Source organism: Onychostruthus taczanowskii, unplaced genomic scaffold (genome assembly GCF_017590055.1).
Source record: "Onychostruthus taczanowskii isolate IOZ18803 unplaced genomic scaffold, ASM1759005v1 scaffold36, whole genome shotgun sequence".
Taxonomy (NCBI): domain Eukaryota; kingdom Metazoa; phylum Chordata; class Aves; order Passeriformes; family Passeridae; genus Onychostruthus; species Onychostruthus taczanowskii.
The window spans coordinates 7,554,578-7,569,250 of record NW_024501015.1 but is presented as its reverse complement, the minus strand read 5'-3'; the positions used below and the strand labels follow the sequence as shown (position 1 = coordinate 7,569,250).

Here is a 14,673-nt window from a genome sequence, read left to right as displayed (position 1 = left end):
ATTATTTCAGGCTACATGCTGATTGGAAAAGATTAACATAAATGGGAGCTGCTATTGCAGATGTTTCTATTCTTGCTAGGAAATCCCTTGAATATAAGAAGCACAAAATAAAAATGTGAAGATGCTGTACTACAGAATTATAACTTTTTTCCTATTATTTTTTCTGTTCTGGACACACCAGAAAAAACATAAATAAAGCTGTTAATCCTTCAGGACTTGAAGGAAAAACATCTCTTTTCTCTGCTAACATGATAAAACCTCCAGATGTCACCTGACTACCCAGCAATGAACGCTTTACACATTCCCTCCTCCCTTCCAGAAGTGCCCTTAAACTGTATGGCACCCAGGTCACTCCAGAGGCTACATGGCCTACAGCTATAACCACAGTCAGTGAAATAAAATTCACAGTAACTAACAGCATTTAAGATCCTTGTTCCTCCATTCACAGCAGCAAATTGGATACATAAATAATTCACATGTAATTCTGGTATTTCCGACTTCCTTTCTATATTAACCAATGACAAAATTTCCATTCAGTCTGGAAAAAAATAGACAGAACTCTTCTTTTGAAAATTTTCCAAAATTTAGAAGTAGATAAAAATACCCAATGACAGTCCTGGAGGTGTGCATAGTACATGTCATCCTATCTTCTGCTTACCTTCCTCACGTCTCATAATTTGTTTCCTTGTCTCCCAAGGATCGCAAGAAACAGAAACCAAGAATTAAAGTAAATTAAAGAATTAAAGTAAATGACTCAGGGCAGGGCTTTTGGACTGCAACTTCAACCTGCTCAGGTCGTTGCAACACTTTTAAAAATAAGTATTATAAAACTATTCAAGCTCTTTGGTTATTTGTGGACCAGCTGCATGAAGTATCCTCCACACTGGCAAAGATCAGCATGAGTCAAAGATGCTGTGTCAGTACAGTATCGGCCTGATCATTATTTCCTGTGGTTCTGCACTAACCATGAAGCAAAAGGATCATATGGGCCCATCCATACACCAAGGTATATCTCCTTTACACTGTATTTCACAGTCACAGGGTACTCAGCCACACCACCACGGGTCAGTACCCAGAGCTTCCCCAGAGCCAGAAGACCAAAGGGGTTCCTTGGACGTGTGCTTCCTCCATACTGGATGATGCTAGGAACATGTCAGACGCAAACACAGTTTTCTTGGCCCAGAAGAAACACCCTCTGCTGCCTGGCACTCACTCTTGTGCAAGATCAGGGTCCACCAAGATACACCAGGGTGCTGGACACCACTGCTGTCAACCCTGCTAGCAGATGGCCCTGGCTCTTTCCCAAAGGAGATCAGGCTGTTGAGGAGGATGGTTGCATGTTGGCCAATTGCTAGAATGCTGCCAGGAACCAGAACCCCACTGAGCACGTTTTTCTCACAGCACAGACACTGCCATGGCATGCAGCTATGACAGTTTCAGTGACAAACTCCACTGACAGCACAGCACATCTCATACTCCAAATCTGTCCCTCTTTTTCAATGTTATGAAACAGTATCATCGACTGCAGCTCAGGTGCAGCTTTAAAGTAAAATGTACTAGAACAAAAACAACAGCCCTGTCTAACATTTACACAGCGACTTTCAGCGGAGTGGATCTCATGGGATTTCTTAAGCCTTTCCAAGCCAACCATATAATGCCACAAGTTTCCACAAGTGTAGCTAAGGGCAGAGTTTGGGCGTCCATACATATGACTTCTTCGATTCACTACCAGCTGGAAGGGATCAAACACTGACAGAAACACAGAAGCAATTCTGTGTAACCACACTGCAGAGGAATGAAAGCATGGCCAGTGGCAGAGGGAATTCACCACAACTGCTGGGCTTTGAAAAAGGAGGGGAAAAAAAATGCTGCTTCCTCAACACAGGAGGGTGGCAACAGAAATTCTACCCTATTTGCAGGGGGGAGCGAGGGATTTATGGGCACAATTACATATTCTGCAAATCACTTCCAAAGGACTGCCCTTGCAAGACTGAAGTGAGATCCAAATCACTCCTGACTAACTACCTAACAGGGCTCAGCAGGAATGAAATGCATTGTATGACTGTCACTTCTATAATTTTGAGCAGAATCTTGGTTTAGTAGTCTGTCAGATGACAAGGGTAGATATGAATTCAATAGATGATACTAAAGTCCCAGAAACAGTTATTTCAAGTATTTTTATATTGCAAGTTAGGAACAATACCTCACTTCTCATCTGGAAATATCCTGTGTTCAAATCAGTACAAATGACATCCATTCTCAAGGTGTTTTCATTATGATTTTACATAAGTCTGTAAAAAATTGAGACAGCATGCACATTATGGACATAAATCTACTATGCTTTACACCCACATAAATCAAAGCAATTCCACCAAGCTCAGACACAGGTTTATTTGAAATCTTTAAATATGAGCGATTTTCAAGCAAAAAAAGAAAAATAAATCCACAATACTGACGCTTCCAAACTAAATACCAATCTAATCACAACCTCTGTACAACCCTAGTCTCAGGTCTGAACCTAAGCACATTCCTGTGTTTATTCTTCTCAAAAAACCCAGCTTCTTCCCCACCAGCTCCAGCAAGGGTACAGGAAGGCCAGCTCCAGGCACCTGCACTGAAAGACTTGTTGCCCTGCTCATGCAACTCTTAGCCCACATAAAGCATAAATGTGGTGCCTTGGAAGAGTCCTGTGTAGCTGACACCTCAAAGAGAGGGTAAACAGCTTTTTCTGAGAGCAGCAGCAGTGAAAATGGAAGACAGCAGGATAAAAAGAAAGCTCTAGAAATTTTAGGGACTGTAAAGATTCTCATTAGTATCAAAATATTTTCAAGGAAAATTACACAGAATTTACTTTTTATTAACTTATTACAGGTCTATGTTATAATAAAATATCTTTCCCCCCTTGTTTAGGAAACACAGAGATTTTTTTTACTTGTTTAAGCATTCTGAAGACTCTTCTGTCACCTGAGAACACTTTACCTTCTTATTTACAAGGACCATTTCCCCTGAGAAAGGAAAAGAACTATTCACCTCCAATTTCAGACCTCCTAAGCCTCTTCTAGGAATTTTTTTCTTTGTTGTACCAACATCTTTCCTGGACTTTGTTCTTTAAAAATCACTTCGGTTCAGAGGAAAACTAGAACAAGGTTTTAAAAGTACTGGGGAAGCAAAACAAAACAAAGGAGAAATGCCTGGCAAGTTAGAAAATGTTGCAAACCCATATTGCAAAAGTCACATGGGGACTCCTTTCCACCCAGCGCTGAGAACACTGAAATCTCACCTATCCATTTCACCCCTACGCCATGCCACTCATTAAGGAAAAGGAATTGAGCCCTTTTGCTCAGTACAGTTTTGGAAAAGTCCTCCTGTAGTCCTCAATCACAACCTCATTGAAGGCCTCATGTAAACAACAGCAATTAAAAACAGTCTACTTACACTGACAATATTCATGTTAACAGTCAAACTGGTATTTTAGAGAGCAGTAAGCGTAACTGAAAAACTTGCCATCATTCCTTTTTCACCCTGGACCAGCCACCCAACCTATAAAGAATCTCCTTTACTCCAAACTTTTGTAGAAAAGCTCAGCACTTGAACAAACTTTTAAGGGATGCCCATCACTGCTGACAGCTGTGAGGCCAGAGACTGAGCTCCTGTCTGAGGAGCTCTGTGACTTGGCCTTTGCACCAGGGCTCATGTCTCAGCCTTGACAAATCCTCATGACCTGTGCATGTCCAAAACACTCATTTTCTCAGGGCCCAGCAAAATGCCCCCATTGGGGCTGCCAGGAAAGCAGCTGTAGGCTTAGCAAGGACATGCTGTAGTATTAGTGACGTGTTTTATCTTTTACCTCTCACCAGAAGTACAAACCTTAAAGGAAACGTTCCTGCAGGTGCTGATTACTCTGCCTTTCATCTCTTCAGATGAGCCTTCTTACAGGGGTATTTTATCTGGTACACCCCTGCCAGCTCTTTATAGACATCACTTCCCTCTCATTCCATTTTCCCTAAATCCTGACACGCAAACCCAAGCTGAAGAACACCAACCCTGTCACATCTGATGAATTAGTAATGACTAAGCAGCTGGTGCTTTTGCTTAGTCTGTTTGGGAGGTTTTTTTTTCTGCAGAACACCAACCCTGTCACATCTGATGAATTAGTAATGACAGCAGCTGGTGCTTTTGCGAGGTTTTTTTTTCTGTAGGGGCAAGGAAATCAAGTTCACCCTTCAAATGAACCAAGGGTCAAATCCCTAATGAAAAATTAAAGGCTTTCACCATTATGGGGAGCTACAGCACAGCACAGCACAGTGTTTGCTTGTTGCCACAACCATTGAATAGCCATGTTCTCCTTATGGCATCTGAGGAATACAGTGTTTCCCTCTAACTTGAAGGAGCACAGACAACGGCACAGGAAACAGGCTTCAGAAGGTTTACACAGATGGGTTTTTTCTTTTTTCCCATTCTGGTGTGATAATGTTGGGAAGAATGTAATAATTATATTGTATTTGTTTTGTAAGTGAAAACACAGATCACTTGCTTTTAATTTCCTCTTTCCAGGTCCATCCTTTATGTAGTAGGAACTATAAAAATTCATTTGAAAAAGTAATATATTCAAGACTAATAAAGTTCAAGTGCAAAATATTTTTAGAGGCAGCTTAGGTACAACTATTAAGCTGTCAAATAAAACCATCTAGTCTAAGTTATACCACAAAAGGGTCAAAGTTTATGGCTAATTTCTCAGATTGAAACTGTTTCCAGGAGCAACACTTCTATGCCAAATGCTGCTAGGTAATTCCAAGAACACTCAGGTGTATGAGTAACAACAGTGAACCTGAATAATATCAATGTTAGCAAGAGGCTCACCTCTCACCAATCTCCAATTTTCACTACCACAAACTTTCTACCTCTGCAGTCAAGCTACCTCTGCATCAACTGACCACAACAAGCTCAGTATCTGTAATTAAAAACAAATATGGTTGTTTTTTTGTCCTACATGGGAATACTGAAGTGCACTTCCCCGACAGCTGATCCTTAAAAATTCAGTTTTTCTCTTTCTGCTGTGGTATTTAAATTCACTAAAATGTCACTCTGTCAGTGCCCTTTACCTGCAAGTGGCTGGTCCACAATGCAGAAACAAGGTGGGAAGGGCTGAGACCAAATGCTTTTAAAAGTCACATTAACTCCTCATACACACATCACATCTACATTTACAAAAATGTCAATTCTACTTCAATACTGATATTTAATAAATTCAACAGTCAAACCCCTAGCCTTACATACTTTTAGAAGAAAGGCAACGATATACGTTTAAAAAAATAATTTGAGGAAACTTTGGACACATAGGAAATGGAAGAGGCTACTTGGAGCAGCCTAGTGAATGGAAAAACACATGAGGCCACAGAATCAGCCCTCAGCCCACCAATGCTTTACATTAATGAAGAACTGCTCTGCAAGCCTGATAACATTTTAGTCTCTCTTTGCAAAAGCCCAAGCATTTACTCGGTATTCAAAGCTGCACTACATGGCTTCAAGAATCAAAATTTAAAACTAGCAGTCTTAGCTCACTGATAAAGAATTGCTGCAATGAAACAAGACACACTAACTCCAGTCAACAAGACTCTTTTGGGACCCCACAGAACCTGCTCTGCAAGCCCACAGCAAGAAAAAAAAGGACCTGTGCAACCTCACTCACCTTATGTTTTTCTAATGATTTCCCAGTTAATTCAAATGCCCATAAGCTTTTTAAATCCACTTACTTATCATCAAAGCATTGCCTGCCAAGTCATGCATGCCACAGTGAAAAAAAACCCACTAAGATGACAGTGCATGGAGGTGATGCTGCATAGAGATTGTTTGTCTCAGGGAAGTTCTTTGGAGAACAGATAGGGTCCGTAGAAGTATGTTTGTGGTGATACAGTCATGGAAAGCCCAGACTGGAACAGTACTTTTACACAAACTAATCCTGAAAGTAATGTAAAACATATTGCATCTGACCTGTCGTCAGATTTCACCTCAAGAAAGATCCCTAGCATGACAGCTTTTTACATGGTAAAAATAAATACACATCTGTGAGCTGAAATCAGTGACAAAGGTGTAATAGCAAATATCCCTTATGGCAAGCTTGTGAGAAAGGGCTGTTCTGAAAACAAAGCCTGAATACAAGAGGGTACATCAATTATTGCTGCACAAACCAGACTGAATAAACAGCACACAGCTGATATATCCATAGTTGTTCACACAGCATAACAATGGGAAGGGCTGAGATGGCATTAGACAACACAACAGCATGCATTTCAATTTTTAACAGATTCATGCCATTTTTTTCTTTTTTGCCTACAACCAAGGGAAGTTGCAATGCTACTGACATTGCACAGTTGACTGTTGCTTTTCAATGTGTTAAAAAAAACCTACTACAATTAAGTAATTGGTTGGCCTCTGTCCATTTCATTCCACACTGCTGCCTCGCCTCACATTTGTTTAAAGAATAGAGAAAAAATTGTTGAAAGTGTGGCAGATAGTGGAAAAAAAACCCAAACTGTTAAGCTTGACTTGTTCAAATTAGGTGGTATTTGTACAGATGGAGCACCTGCCATGACTGGCAAGAAGAACAGTCCTGTCGCTTTGCAAGAAACATTTTTGGATCGAAAGTTATTGAAATACCATTTGTATCCATCAGGATTGTTTCCTGAGCCAAAGATTTAGGTTTCTTGCATGTCTAAATCCTGTCAAGTCCTACTCTAGCAAAATAAGTATTTATAGAATCACAGAATCATTTAGGTTAGAAAAGATCTTTGAGTCCAACTGTTAACTCAGCACTGCCAAGTCCACCACTAAACCATGTCCCTAACTGCCTTATCTATACATCTTCCAAACACCTACAGGGATGGTGACTCAAACACCTGTTCCAATGCTTGATAACCCTTTCTGTCAAGAAATTATTCTTAACACCCACTATGCATCAGAGATGCCAATATGTATACCAAGTAATTGATGAAAGTGATGAGCAGAATACAAATTAAATGTTTTCTGTCAAAGGGCAAAACATGTGAAAGACTCTGGAAAGAGAAAATGACCATACATTTTCTGAACAAAAATTATTAACCTTTCAATGAGAACAGTCTTGCTTATAACCAAGAAGGGATCACAAATCCGGTGTACAGGGACATGACATGCCAGCTCTGCAGCCTCAAAACATACAGGAAAAGAAAGGATTACCTGGATTGCATGCTGTCATCCATGTGCTGCTTTTCAGTTGAAGCTGAGATGTTCTTACTCTATTTGAACTGTGGGCTTTGGTTATATGCAGTGTGTTAGAAGTAACAACTAAAGATCTAAGAAATACTGTGATCTGAAGTTTGAGGAGTTATTTCACTCTAAGTTAGAAGAGCCTAGAAACCAAAATTCCCCACTTGTATCTCATTTTATAACATGATATAGACCATTCCTTTGCAAAAGGTTTCAGTTTGAAATCTCTCAGCTTTGAAAAAGAGGAGATGTCCTTGCAGCAGCAGAGTAAAAATTGGTACTCCCACCTGAAGAACAGGACCAGGAACACCCAGAGAACAACAAAGCTGAAAATTAGTACTTAGAAGCAGATCTCCTCTGACACAAGCCTTCCCTTTTAGTGCTTGTGCAAACTGGGACTGACACACATTCATAAACAGTAATACTCTATTACAAACTTTGTTAAAAATAGACTGTTTAAAAGTCACCAATTCTCATCTCAATGACTTGGTGTCAACAAAGCTGAAAACAAGGGCAAAAAGGACGTTTAGAAACACTACCACGCTATTTGAAGGTTGCAATGGCAGAATTAGCCTGTTAACTTCATTTTAGGAGAAAAGAATTAAGGGCCACTCTCTCGACATTTATAACAATAATTACATTTAATAAAATGTAAGAATTCAAGATAAATTTTAAAGACCATCTGCAGACCATCTAGGGAAAAAAAACCCAACGCAACCAAACACCAACTCTAACAAGATTTATTATAAAGACTGACCCCTGGATTTACCAACTTCCAGCCTTACGAACAGTCAGTCTCCTGCTGTTGAGGACCTTTCCTCTTTTGCAACTCCTATTGATTTCACAATTTTTGCTCCTGGCAAATGCAATTTTTTTTCCATAGATGGAGGTAATTATAACAGAACATCAACATTTCCAAATAAATCTTCAGCATGAAAAAAACATTACAGAAGTATTTTTAGAAGTGTATAAGGAAAGGCTTTCTGAGTTTTTTTTCTTTTTTTTTTAATAAAAGAGTATGTAGAAAACAATGTACAAAAACCGCTATATGAAGAATAAAAAATAAAAATAATTGAAATGGAAGTCTAAAGAGATTGTTCCTATTTTCATTTCCAAACACAAACTACAAACAGGTTAAAAGGTCAAGAATTAAAACACCAATAACATACATTTATTTTCATTTTAATGCTAATAAGATGAAGTTTCACCACTAAGATATATAACCACCATTGCTCGCTTAACCATATATGACCTAACAGGCAATTTCATACAAAATTTTAGTTGCAGCTCCTTTTTTAAAGAGGAAGAACCATTTGTCTCTGCTTTTAGAGGTGAGGGAGTTCTAGCAGGAACTCAACATTGTTGACCCAGTGCTTTTCCTTTTCTTTTAATTACCATGCCTTTACAATGCCAAGCACCATGGATTTAATTTCACATCCAAAGGCTTCACTCTTTTGCTGCAAATTATTCACAAGCACATAAACATATATACTGTGTAAGCATTACAAGAATATTTTGCATGAAGAAATTCTGCCAAAACAATACACATTTGTAATCTACATGAGGTAAACAGCCTTCACATGCTTTTCGTGTGTCCCACCTAACTCCCAGTGCACACATTTGTAATGAAATGATGAATACTTATGATCTTTATGTACAATGTATCTTCAGTGATTACAGTTGCAGAAGTGCATCACCCAATTTTGGTAAACTGCAAAAAAAACTCCATTTAAAAGCAATGTTTGGTGAAGGAAGCAACTTTGACAGAAGTAAATGACAGCACCATTGCAACTAACAACATCCACAAAGTAAGCCTCTTAACAGAGCCCAACACCTAAGACACACTGTCTGTAAAAGCACATACCCTATTAACTGAGCTTTGCATCCAGAGGATGAAGTGGGAACATGAAGTGACCCCCCAGGAGGACACTGCGTGCCATACTTCCACAATTTGGCTAAACATTGGCTGTTATGCAAGCACCACAATACAGAGGCAATATTTTTCAACTGAATACTCCATAGAAATCTTAAGTCCATCCCCTGACCCTTTGGTCGCTTCCTGTCCACCTTCTAATTTCTTTATGCATTGTTTCCCTTTCCTAACATTTTAAAATTCTGTTCATCTATCCTTTTACTGTTACTTGAGAACTGGCCTTCTCATTTATTGTTCCTTAAATAATTAAATAGTGTCCATTTGCTTTCCTGCTTCCAGGCCAGAGGAGCATCACATTTATGTATTGTCACTCACTTCCATCCTTTTCATTTTTTCTTATTAGCGTACCTTTATAGTACTATTTGGCAAGCAGAGGTTAACTTTTTTCTTCTTCACAAAGGATAAGTTAGCAGCTTTATGAAACTGCTATTAATGAAGTGCCAAATTAATTTCAAACACACACACCAGCTAGCTGAAAAGCAGAGGTAAACCTTAATCAAGCACATCAAGATCTGTAGTGGTAATTTTCATCTCTGTTTAAGTAAAAAGTCCAATTATCCAGATCAATGTATCTCTTAAAAGGCTTTTTACCAGTCCCATTTCCTCAAGAGGCATTTTTTATCTCCTTTCTGTCAGTGGAGCTGAGATACAAAAAGCCAAATTCAATTCCTCAAAAAGGCTTCTAGTCCCACTGAAGTCAACCAACACACCTTTTCTGAAGGCCCATGGCAGGGCCATGACAAATCCATGGCACAGCACAGAGCCAGAGGGCTATGGTACAGCCCAGATCACCTCAGCTTCAAGAGTCAAACTACTCAGATCAGCCACTACTTTCTCCCTCTTGTCATCTACTTCTCCGCTGTTTTGTGGGCATCAGGCCTTCTTCATCTGTTCCCATTTGTCTACCTCTCTTTTTTCCATCACTACAAAAGTTCATACCCTCCAGAGAAAGAAACACCATTTAAATTCAGCAACTGTTGCCTTTTCCTTGCTGATGGAAAACAGAACTCAGGAGCAGGGATGATCCTTATGGAAAGGACTTCCCCACGTCCATTGCAGAAGTCAGTCAGACATACTCCCATTTTTTAAAAAGATGTGCTTGGTGAAGGAACTCAGTGGAACATTTAAACATCCAGAGAGAGGAATAAAAGGTATTTTGTTGTTTGGCAACAGTAAGCATTGTGATTGCATTTCCAAGTTCAAACTAAGCGTGTAAAGCAAAGCCAGCCCTGGATACAGGTGCTGATGGGGATAAGCAGCGCAGGTCATCAGTGGCAATACAGACACAGGCACCAGTCACCCACAGAAACCCCCATGAAGCAGGATCATGCATCTTTAAGCATTGTGAACTAATGACATCCTCCTCCACAGTGAGTTCCACAGCAACTGTTTATCTAATGCTCTGATGAAGCTGTGAGTAAAACCAATACCACATCACACTCCTTTTCCCCCTGGGATGCACCCACAAGTCTGCTGTACATCCAGACTAACAAACCACGCCAGAATGATGGGAGCACAGAAACTACTTATGAAAAGAGCTGGACTGAAACTAGAAGCAGAGATTAAATTCACCAAAACATCTCTAAATTTGATGCTACTTCACCCACAGCACGCTGGATTTAAGAGTCGAAGATATACCTTGTTCATCCATGTATTCACAGGCTGTAATCCCTTTAAAAATACTTATTGAAGGTGCTGAGAAATTCCTAAATCCTTTCTGCTTGTACTTTCAGTAGACATACTGGCATTTGATTCATACCAGTACTGAAGTGTCCTATCAAAATTGCACTTTCTGGAGGTTACTTTTAGTAAATAAAATATCAGCTTAAAAATGCTTGGCCAAACAAGCCAAGGTAAATGCTACATATTCTATGAACTCAAGTAATTTATTCTTGGCTCAAAATAACATAATTTTGAAATAAGGTTTTGTTTAACATTATTATAAGTTTCTAAATTGCTTCACAAGAGTCTTCTCTAAGCTTATGAACAAAGCTTACTGAATGAGGCAAAATTAGGGGCATTATTTTGCTAGCCATAGAACACTAATTCAATTTGCATTCTCTAATGAGTGCTGATCCAAGGACCAGGCATGCAGATGACAACAAGGACAGTAGTTACATGCAAATCCTGTAAGTCATTACCAGTGCAGTATTCCACTCTGAGAGGAAGTACTTTCCTTAGTTCATCTTCTGATTAACTGAAGTGGCAACAAGATATATTTCTACCCATATTCCTTCTTGTTTAATTCATCCACTTCATTAAAAAGTTTAAAATCTTCCTGCCAGTGAGCCATGTATCCCTTGTGCTACTCACATAAATATTCCTAGTGAAGTGACAGGAAATATCCTTAAAAACAAGACTCAGAAGCACCTTATTATTTAACTGAGCATCTAAAGGTGCTTTTGAAATGAAGCAATACATTTTCTCTGGCTTTAGACACTTGAGTTAGCACTTCTGAATACAGCTGAATTTTATAAATTCCAGTTCTCTTGCTGGGAGGATATTTCTTGAGCTGGCATATCATGCACTTGCTCTGTTACTCTAGTTACTCTAATGCTGTTTCAGTGTGAGCGGGAAGAATTTTTTCTTCCTACCTCCCAAAAGATTTGAAATACAGATCCATAAAGCACATGGAAAAGACAAATCACACCTGTACCCTTAAGTCTTGCTATTCCATTTATATACAGCAAAGCTCTCATGGACTTTATTAGCTCAGGACTGGATCCAGAGCACAGACTTATATGCCTATTAAATGACACTTCTCTTTCAATTAATCTCACTTTTGAGGCACATTGATTCTTGATAGTTGCAGGTACAATCCTCATTCACTCAGGCCCTGATCTCCAAGAGACTCAGCAGCTTCAGCCTGCCCTAAGGCAACTGGAAACTACAATCACACAGGAGCTCATTTTGGCTGGACTGAAGTCAGCGCAAATTTTACAGCAAACCTCAGGGGATGGCAAGATCAGGGTTCAGTGACCCAGCCAGCAAGAGCTGAATAAATGCAAGAGATCCAGACTTAACCTCACATTCTTCTCTTGCCAAAGTCCAAATCATCTCATTTGTGCCAATGGGCACAACCCTACACGGTGCTGGAACTCTCTGACCATGGGCCAGATCCTGCTATCTTGAGCCATCAGAATATTACCTGTAGAAGTAATCCCACAGAAATCCAGGCAATCTGCACAAGTAAGGCCTGCTGCAATCACAGTTATAATTAATTCTGAGCAATTTTACTATTTAGAAACTAGACTAGAAAATTAGACTCTGAGCATAGCAAAGGTTTTGCAAATTTAGTTAATTCTACAGCTTCTTTTCTTTCCCTTTAAGCCAAACTAGGAGCTTATACTTTTAAATTAAATTACTAAGAATAATATCAATAGGTAAGCCATATGAACACTGTGGTGCTCTATATCAAAGCGCTCAAGCTACTGCTGTCAGTAGGGCGTGACACACACCTTCCAGTTTAAACCTACAAATTATTAGACAGGTTACCATAAGAAGAAATTTTTGACAGGTCTTTTCAACACTCAGAAAAGGCTACCCCAGTCAAAGTTTTAAGCTTGAGGAAGGGTTCTTTTCCTTTCCTTACCAAACCTGTAACATTTTCTCATGGCTATTATATTTTAGTTAATTCCAATAATCTCAAAAGCTTTAGCTTATTCTGTCATTTTCATATCTATGTAAGTAACTCTAGAATTACTTCTTTCAGGAGAACACTAAATGTTGTTTGCCCGGTTCTTGTTCTGATTCTTTAGGTGGTTGGTCTACTTATGCTTTTCAAGTTGTTCGGCTGTTTTCATTCTGTAATTACACCATTTCTGCTGTCTAGGACAATCAGAAAGATGGCACGATAACCTGCAGCCTCAATCACTTTTACATTTTCTAACCGATACTCTAAAATCTCCTAATTTTTGAAGGCAGAAGCAAAGACGGAAAGAAGAATTCTCGCTGGCACATCTGAGGCATTTTCCAAATTTTTGGCCAGGGAAATTCTGGACGCGTAGCTCGCCAGAAAGGCGAGAGAAGAGCCCGCGATTCCCACAGACACACAGTACCCAGTACCCGCTTGCTGCAAGAGATCACCACATTTCTGTGCGAGGTCGCGACCGTGCCCCGCTCGCAGCGCCGGGTGGCACGGAGCCCCCCGCGGCCGCCGGACCCCTGAACCCCCGTTCCTGTCCCGGGCCGGGGGCACCTCGCACCCCGTCACAGCCCCCCGGGGCAGCTCCGGCGCCACCCGCTACGGTTCCGCCCCGTGCCTCTGCGGGCGGCGGGGGCGTCGCAGCTCACCTGGGCGCAGCAGGCACCGCCGCTGTCCTGCAGCCCGGCTGCCGCCCGCCGCTGCCATTTGTTGCTCGCGTTCCGAGGGAGATGCCCTCTTCCCCCCTCCCCCCGCATCGCGGCCACCGCCGCCCGAACCGTAGCAACTGGTCCTGATAGGTCTCAAAAGTGGAAAAATCCTACGGCAACACACACGGCGTCTTCCCTCCCGTCCCCGCCTCCGCCGCCCCCTTTCCCCCGCAGCCCCGCTCGGCGCCCCGGCCGCCGCCCGGACGCTGAGCAGCGCGACCGACCTCCGGCAGCCCGCCCGCATACGGCCGGGCACGGCAGCGCCCGGGCGCCCCGGGCACACACACGGATGGGAGGGGCGCTTTATTTTCCACCCCTTTTTCTGATGTTGCTTCGGTACGGGATCCGGGGCCGCGGGTCTCAAATCCCTCGTTTGCTCCCAAACGAGAGGGTGTCAGCCCCCTTCCCAGAGCCTCCGCCTCTGGATTCCCTCCCCATCTCCCGCTGCCTCGGCGGAATCCCGACCCCGTCAGCCCCCAGGACTCACGGACACCGGAGGTTCGCCAGCACGGGCTGGGGGAGGGGGCAGCGCCGGTGGCCCTCGCCGATCGCTGCCGGGCAAGGTGGCACGGCACGGCGGTAGCCCCTCGGAGGCAGCAGCTCTGATCGCCTTCCCCCCGCTCCCTCCCCGTCGAGTTTCCTCCCGGCGCTGCCGCCCCCCACCCAGTGCATCCGAGGGGCGCCGCAACTCACATCGCGGCGCCTTCCCGCAAAACTTCTCGGCGTGTGGCCCCGGCGGCTCCGCTCCGCTCCGCTCGGCGCAACAGGCAGCGCTGCTCACCTGGCGCGGGGCCGCCGCGCCATGGGAGCGCCGGGCGGAGCCTCTTGACGCCCGCCCTGCTGCCTCCGCCGGGCGCCCGCCGGGAGGCTGTGCCTGCCGCGCCGCCCTCCCCTGCCCTGCGCTGCGGCTGCAGGCACGGAGGCAGGCGGGCAGGGAGGGAGGAGAGAGCGGGGCGGGGAGGGAGAGAAGGAGGAGACCTCCCTCTCGCTCCCACCGCGCAGCGGGGAAGTGCTGCCCGCGGGGGTGATGCTGCCCGTCCGCCGCCCGGGGCTGAGTGTGGGTCTCGCTCTCCAGCTTTAGGGGCAGGGCCGGGGCCGCCCGAGCCGGGCCAACGGAGAGAGATAGCCCGGCCTGTCGGGAGCAT

The 14,673-nt window shown here is 42.8% G+C and overlaps 1 protein-coding gene across 4 annotated transcripts in view; it reads right to left on the bottom strand.

The window, feature by feature from the left end:
- LRRC3B (leucine rich repeat containing 3B) overlaps window positions 1-14,342 on the bottom strand; it is a 60,886-nt gene extending 46,544 nt beyond the window's left edge. For 2 of the 4 annotated variants that reach the window (XM_041411552.1, XM_041411550.1), the window contains exon 1: window positions 14,222-14,342. The gene's annotated coding sequence lies outside the window, so the exon portion shown is untranslated. Of the gene's footprint in view, window positions 1-13,468; window positions 13,592-14,221 lie in introns of those variants that run through there. The other 2 variants (XM_041411551.1, XM_041411553.1) reach the window with 2 other exon arrangements.
- Between the last annotated feature and the right edge of the window lie 331 nt (window positions 14,343-14,673).